Consider the following 8,255-nt stretch of genomic DNA (forward strand, 5'->3'; position numbering starts at 1 on the left):
TGTCTTTGGGAGCTAGAAGAGGCCAATTGAGATAATTGAGTCTCCAACATTTTGGTGTGAGCAAGGATATTGTTGATGGTAGTGTCTTTGGCTTGGCTATTCCTTTGCATTTAAGCAAAGAAATCTTATTGGCTCTTTTGAATTTGGAGGACTGCTTCTTGAACATCAAAAGCTTGGTCATTGGGTTGATTGTAGTACGGTCTTTGAGTAGGATTTATCATTGGAGGTGGTGTGTATGTGGGTTGAGGGTTTTGGACATTTTGGTTCTTGTATGAGAGGCTTAGATGGAATTTTTTATTCTCATTGTAATAGGTAGAATAAGGGGTGCCATTTTTGTATGCTTGGAAAGCATTTACTTGTTCATTTGTTCCCCTACATTCGCTTTGATCATGTCCTAAGGTTCCACAACTCTCACATACTCCATTTGGGATCGAGGATGATGCCATCATAGCATTGACATATTGTTTGGATGATTGGGAGGCTTCATCAAGCTTAGCCATGGCCTTCTCAAACTTCAAGTTTATAGTGTCAATATGAGCACTTAGTTGAGCACCCAATTGTGTGATGGAATCCACCTCATGCTTTCTTCCTCTAGTGGCCTTTTGTGGCCTACTATATTGGGAATTATGAACATCCATTTCTTCAATTTTGGCTCATGTTTGGTTGTCATCGACCTCGATGAACATCCCATTGGAGCCCATATTAAGCACATTATGTGATTCTTCATATAAGCCATTCCAAAACTGTTGAATGAGGAACCACTCGCTAAGTCCATGGCGAGGACAAGAGTGATAAGTATCCTTAAATCTCTCCCATGCTTCATATAATTATTCCTCATCCCTTTGCTTGAACCCGATGATTTGGGCTCTCAACATGTTGGTCTTCTCCGGAGGATAGAACTTCTTGTAGAAAGCAAGTGCTCACTTCTTCCATGAATCACTTCCAAGGGTAGCCTTGTCTAGGCTCCTTAACCATTGCTTTGCGGTTCCGATCAAGGAAAAAGGAAACAAACCCATCGAATTTGGTCTTCGGTTACTCCGGTTTGAGAGATTGCATCACACTAGTCACAAAAAGTCTCCATGTGTAGATGAGGATCTTCACTAGCCATTCCTCCAAATTGACTTCTCTCAACTAATTGTATGAATGCGGATTTGGTATGAAATTACCGGTTAAGTGAGGTGGTGTTGGAGTACCATTTGGCAGGTTCTCCTCGGTTGGTACGGAATGAGATGAAAATTTAGGCATTGTGGGTTGATTTTGTGGTTGGTTTTGAATTGGGTTCTCCTCTCCTTCTCTTGCAAAAGGGTTGGTAAACACAACACTATGCGATTGGACAACACCAATGTCCACAAGTTCTCCAATACCCAAATTTATCGAAGCCCCTCTAATGGTTCTTCTAATGTTGGACAAGGTTCTTTTGATTTCAGGATCAATAGGCAAATGTCTACATTGTGATCTCCTAGACATGTAAAAAGCAAACAATTAGAAAACAATTAAAACTGCCTTGAGGAATTTGACTTCCCCAAGGTCAAGAAAGACACAACTAAAAACTACAAGTGATAACAATTCAATTGAACACCATCCCCGGCAACGGCGCTATTTTTGGTGCGGTTCGAAACTTTGTCGTCTAAGTCAACCAACCAAAACAATATTTATAACTAAACAAACTAATCTTAGTAGAGTGGTAAGTAAAGGTCGGATCCTAGATGACGGGTATTGAATTAAGTTATCGGTTGTAGAAAGCTATGTCTTAGGGTGTCACAAATTGGGTTGAGATTTGAGGTATCAAACTACAATACTTAACAATGAAATGTAAAGAAATGAAAGTAAAACAAGCAAGTAAAATAGGGGTTTATAGACAATAAATTAAAGCACTAGGGTGTCATGGGTTCATAGGGGATTCATGGTGGTGGTCATACAAACATGTTTACATAGTTACAAGCAAATTATTGTTGTAGTGGAATCGAGTTAGTTTATGTCTTACAATTCCAAGGAAAATTTGGGTCCCGGAGCCGAGTCGTTCAAGACTGTACAACACCTACAAGTCGACTTAGTTTCTTCCTAGTCACTTCTATGCATGGTCTAACAAGACTCGAGTTAGTTTATATCTTACAAGTCTTGTTGAATAGGTAAGAGACGTACACGGTACACATGCAAGGTTTTTTAGTCAAGCAATTTATCAAGCATAACATGTGAATAGGTTGACACTACAACAAGCAAGGAATCTTATGAAAACATATTAGATTAAGTATGAATCTACCTCCATGTTATAGTTCCCCTAATCCCCCATTAACCCTAGCTAGAAGACTACTCACTCATGACTATGGTAAACATGCTAATGAAGGTGTCAATCATATTAGCAAAGTTAAACATGGTGAATGAGTAAAGCCATAATTAATTAAGCAAGAGTAAAAGGGATTATACCAAATTTAAGGATGATCCAATAATAATAATAAGCAAAGAATAATAGAACAACACTTAATGAATGATGAAGAGTTGTCAAGTTTTCAATAAACCCCAAATAGTCTTCAAATTACTCAACCAGATCTAAGAACACTTGAAGGATTAAAGAGGAATTAAGATTTGATTAATATTGAATTAAGAGGATACAACTTGATTAATAATATATAAACTTGATTAATGCTAAATTCTAACTTGGTGATCAACCCTCTAAGACAATGGAGTATTTATACTAAGTACAAGTATTAAGGTAACTAAGGGCTTAAATGACGATTAAGTCCCTAAGAAGAGGATTAGTGCTTTGAAAGTCCCATAGAGAGCCGCCCGGATTGAGGATTGAAGTAAACTCGTGCTGCTCAGTGATCTGCTCGGATTGAGGCCTGAGACGCCCGGATTGAGGATGGAGATGCCCGACCTGGGCTCGGGACGCCCAGATCCTTGCGCCGCTTTCCTTCTTCTTCTTTTGACTGCCTAAGGATCCGTGGGGATCGTTGGAAGGTCGTGGGGGTCTTCATCATTACCCATTCTACTTGATTTATTTATTTAGGCCTTTAGTAATGGTCTCTTCTTTGATGCTTGGTCATTAGATGCACTCCATTTAGCTCTACTTTGCTCCATAAGTGCAAGGTTAGTAATCCTCTAGCTCCTACCAAGGACACAAAACCTCAAAGAATATGCAAAGTAGGGAACTAAAGATAAGAAATGACCCTAAATAAAACTAGAAAGCATAGGAACAAGGCTAGTTCGGAGACTAAATGTGCACAAATATGAGCCACATTAGCCATTCGAGCTCATGTGTGATGCAAGTGACTATGCGGTAGGTGCCGTGCTAGGACAAAGAAAGGAAAAAGGTTCTCCATGCTATCTACTATGCTATCAAAACCTTGGATGCAACTCAAATCAACTATGCCACCACGGAGAAAAAGCTACTTGCCATTGGCCATGACTTAAACAAATTCCGCTCTTACTTGATCGGTTCCAAAGTCATTGTTCAGACCGATCATGCCGCACTAAAGGACCTCCTAGCCAAACAAGAAGCTAAGCCAAGAATACGATGGATCTTACTCTTGCTAGAATTTGATCTTGAGATTAAAGACAAGAAGGGGGCCGAAAATGTTATTGCCGATCACCTATCCCGTTTGAAGTTTAATGACGGAGGTATTGAATTACCTATTGATGATTCCTTCACCGATGATGCCTTGATGATGTTGGAAGGCAATACTCTTTGGTATGCCGCTATAGCCAACTATCTAGTTGGAAGAGAGTTGCCACCTAACCTTTCATATCAACAAAGGAAGAAGTTCTTACATGATGCAAAGTTTTTCCTAGGGGATGATCCATATCTATTCAAACATTGCTCTAACGGGCTATTTCGGAGATATATCCCATATACGGATGTGAAAGGGGTGCAAGAAGGATGCCATTCTTCTCCTTATGGTGGTCATCATGGACCATCCAACACCGTTGCAAAGATGTTGTAATCCGGCTTCTATTGGCCAACTGTAATACCCGTCCTTTTAGGGACCCATTGACCGACTTTGACCGACCTTAGGGGCATGTGATAGCCTTTGGGAATTCGTGCAGGAGATGTCTCGTGTCGTGATACGCCTTCGGATGAGGGGTACTCGATCTAGTCAAGGCTACTCGATCTAGTAGCTTGGGTACTCGATCGAGTAGGGGCCACTCGATCGAGTAGGTTGGTTACTCGATCGAGTAGCGTCTTTACAGTGAGGGTTTATAATCGTGTTTTGTTAGAATGGCAAATCATTTCCGCCTCCTTCTTTCAGTCCTAGATGTCGCCTTACCTCACTTCCTTCACCATAATTCCTTCCATGGAAGCCTTTGAGAATGCTTGTGCCTTGGGGACAGGTTGCTTGAGTCGGGTAGCGGTCTTGACGCCGATATGCGATACGTAGGTATGTCATCATCATTATCTTTGTCATTGTTATTCCTTGTAGGTTTGTGGTGATAGTAATAGGCTTTTGTACTGTTTGTATAGGGGTTTTGCTTGCTTGATCGATGTCATGTGATTGAACATGGAATCGTTGTGGTTGGCTAAAGGTAGGTTCGCCTACTCAGTTCTGTTGGTGGTCTAATGTGTCTTTGGTTGTGATTTGATTGTTGTGTTAGCGGATTTGGTTGGTTGTAGTGGTTGGTTGGTATGGTGAGATTGTATTATCATGGTTGTAGTTCAGCTGTCTGTGATTGTTTGTCTCTGGTTCTCAAGGTGCGTCCTCGGCTGAGTGGAGTCACTTGCGGGAGTGGCTTCACGCCCTAGTTTAGCCTTTCGTGGAACCTGCCACGGGAGGGGATGTGCACATTAATAGGACAGGGTTATCGCTCAGTATGATGAGCGAGGCTTAGGTGGGAACGGCTGCGGTCCCCCACTGGCAGGGCTGGTCCTGAGGACAGTCAGTGATGGTGATTGATCGGAGAAGTGGGGTATGTGTGTTTTGTGTACTTGTGTAGTGTCCGTGGTTGTTGATGTGTTGCCTCAGTTACTGACCTTGTGTGGTTGTTTCTTGTTTGTTTCTGTTGTGTCTGCCGTGATCCCTTATGGTGAGCAGTCAGTCTTAGCAGGTGATGTCTTGGATGGTAGTTGGAGTCTTGGCGGAATGAGTCTTCACGAGTCATAACAGGAGTAGTTTACATAGTGTTGATGAGGTGTATCGTTTGTATCAGTAGTTTTGGTTTAATCACTTGTAAAATAATTATAAATGTTCTTTTATCGACTTTTGATGACTGCTTTCCTCGGGCAACCGAGATGGTGATGCCCTTATATGCTAGGGAAGGTCTTGTTAAGGCTCCTTGGTATATAGGGGTGTCACAAAGTGGTATCAGAGCGACTATTTTGGAACCTGTAACAAATGAGCCTACTGAACGTAAAGAGTCTAATAAAATGAACCTGGTGTATGTATCTTGGGAGCCCCAGCCGATGCTATATTTTTGGTGAGTAGGCGCCCTCATTTCAAAATCATGGTCCCATTATGCTTAAGCCAGTCACCGGGTATAGGAATGTTGAGTCGGCAATTATGTGCCTAATGTGTATAATGGTTATGCTAGAATTGTTTGTGATGAAGTTACTGTTGAAGTTAGCATGTGTGTGATGATAATGAGAAACGTGAAGGTTTGTGCACGAATAGAAGTGTGTGTGAAAAGAGTAGAAGTGGTGAAATCTTTACGGTACGAGACAGTGTATAGAATGTGGTGATGGCAGTGTTTGCTCCAAATAGTTGGTATTAGTAGTTGATATAAAGAGTTTGTAAGTCTTGTAAGTAGTAGTAATAATGATAGTTAGTAAGTTTTGAATTTGTCGTGATGGCTATCAAAGTAGTATTGGAATGGATGTGATAAGTGCATGATCGAACGCTTCCGCGATATGACAATTAAGTTCAGTAAGTTAATTGCTAATTGTTGTAACAATGTTAGGCTATTAGTAAGCTTGGTTGATAAAGAATGGTTGAAAGTTAGATGTATGATTAGAGTGATGTGATCAGAAGTCATTTTGTTGAATTTACAATTGTATGATTAGAAGTAAAAGAAACATATTGAATGAAAGTATACGTGAGAAAGCTAAAAGTGTAGTCTCTTGGTTGCATAATTATGGTTATAGGATGAAAATGGAAAGTCGAATGAGGTAATGTAATTATAAGATGACATACTGTATTTGTGTAGTAGTAATACAATGTGAATGAGTATGTTAATCTGTGCCGGTGTCCGAATTCGTTTTGGAATCGACACGTGTTACTGTTTTGCAGGGAACTTTAATCAACCTCATATTTCCGACCGTGTATCTAGCCTTGCTTGACCGAGTATGAGTGCCTAGTAGACCGAGTAGACCTCATTCAATCTAGTTAGGAAGCTATAACGTCGAGAAAGTTGGAATTCTCTACGAAAACTCGACCGAGTAGCTCCAACTCGATCGAGTGGAGGCCACTAGATCGAGTACCATACTTACTCGATCGAGTAAGTGCTACAGTACCCAGAAAATAGCGGGTTCATAAACCCTTTCTTTTGTTCATTCTTCTTATTCCTTCCTTATTTTCGCAAAGCCTAATTCCCAAATCCCTCTCAAACCCTTTGATTCTTGTTGTTTGTGGTGCTTCAACTTGGTGATTTTCTTGCTTAAATTCGTTCTTTTTACTTCCTAATTGATCAAGGTATGAATGCTCACTCTATTTTGATGTTTTCAATTAATAGAATCATATAGGATGATGGAAAGTGTTAAAAAATCGATTTACATGTGTTAAAACTTGCTTTTAATTGTTGCAATATGATCTAGATGCTTTCTTTTGATGATTATTGTTGTTAATTATGCAAAAATCGAATCAGATCGGATGTTAATATGGACCGAAAATTTTAGGGTTTGAGAAATTGAATTGATTTTTGGTTGTCTATTGTATGTAAAAGGATGAAAATTGGGTAATCTATGCCGTATATATCATGTATAGAGTTGATTTTCGTGATTTTCACTCAAAAATTTGTCTTAAAACTCTATCTTAAATGTGCCCCAAACTGAAATTCGCCTCATGTTGTTGTGAATTTGGTTTGTATATGAAGATGTTTTGAAGGTTTGAGTTATAAAGGAGGTAGTAATAATGATAATGAAAGATCATAGATCCATATTAGACTCTCTAATAAAATTAAATTATCTCATAATTTCTCATTTAGGTGATCTATGAAACATGCATGCTAATATGAAAGCATAAAAGGAAAGTATAAGGAAAAACAATTTCCTTACATTGATTTTGTGGTAAAAAGGGCACAAACTAGTTCACATTACTAGCTTGTTCTTGAACTTATTCCAAATGGATGATCCTCCTTACTAATCTTCAAAGAGAAGATCTCCTTGTTGCACCCAAGAACTTACCCAAAAATAAATAACAAGTATTGAACTAGAACTTGTTAATATTATACCCTTGATATTATTTATAATATTACTAACAAGTCTTAGTAATAAAATATGAATACTAACAATTTTTAGTAGAGATGTGTATTATTTTAGAGAGAGGAAGACCAAAAATGATTCACATGAAAAGTGAAGAAGTGAGTGATAAAAACAACAATAATTTGGTCTATATGGGAAGGGAAAACCGGGTGGGTGGAGTGTTAGGTGAGGAAGAGTGTAAAATTTATCTTATATTTTTATCTTACATCACATGCAAAATTTTATATAAGATAACTTATGGTAGTATACAAAGTAAGGTGAAATGATTATGTTCCTAATCATCCACTACTCAATATTACACGGTCCACTTGCCCATTTACGGGTCCATGTTGGTTCTTATATTTGTCGCACAAATACGTGTAATTTTTATTTTAAACATCGTTTAATGTTTAAATACTTCCACAATTAATTCGTCCAATTCACTCCGTAAATATACGTGTACCACTACACATATTATTTACGTACTAATATTAATCACATTAATCAATTAGTACAATTTTAGTAAATTAACAGTTAATTAACTAAAACCCGTCTCCCAAAATTTATTATTAAATTATCACATATTTAAATAATAACTGTCGTTCCTCGAGTTCGCAACTCGAAATCTCTCTAAAAATAATCGACTAACTTATTAGTCTTTAAATCAAGGGACTAAATAAATTGTATCTCATAAAATTAATTAGTTATCAATTGGGGTTCGTTCCTATAGGTGTGACCGAAAGGGGTCAGTTGATCACCGCCGTCTCACGACAATAACGTCAAACTCTAGTCAGCCAATCGTTATCGATTTACGTTAATCAACTGACGAGGATCAAATAATTAAATATATGATGATATTCCATTAATG

The 8,255-nt window shown here is 38.5% G+C and overlaps 1 non-coding gene across 1 annotated transcript; it reads left to right on the plus strand.

Moving 5' to 3' along the window:
• The first annotated feature begins 768 nt into the window (after positions 1-768).
• LOC141609630 (small nucleolar RNA R71) lies at positions 769-875 on the plus strand. The gene has a single exon (XR_012527554.1). It is a non-coding gene; the product is annotated as a small nucleolar RNA R71 (small nucleolar RNA).
• The last annotated feature ends 7,380 nt before the right edge of the window (positions 876-8,255 follow it).

This window comes from Silene latifolia, chromosome 10 (genome assembly GCF_048544455.1).
Source record: "Silene latifolia isolate original U9 population chromosome 10, ASM4854445v1, whole genome shotgun sequence".
NCBI classification, from domain to species: Eukaryota; Viridiplantae; Streptophyta; class Magnoliopsida; order Caryophyllales; family Caryophyllaceae; genus Silene; species Silene latifolia.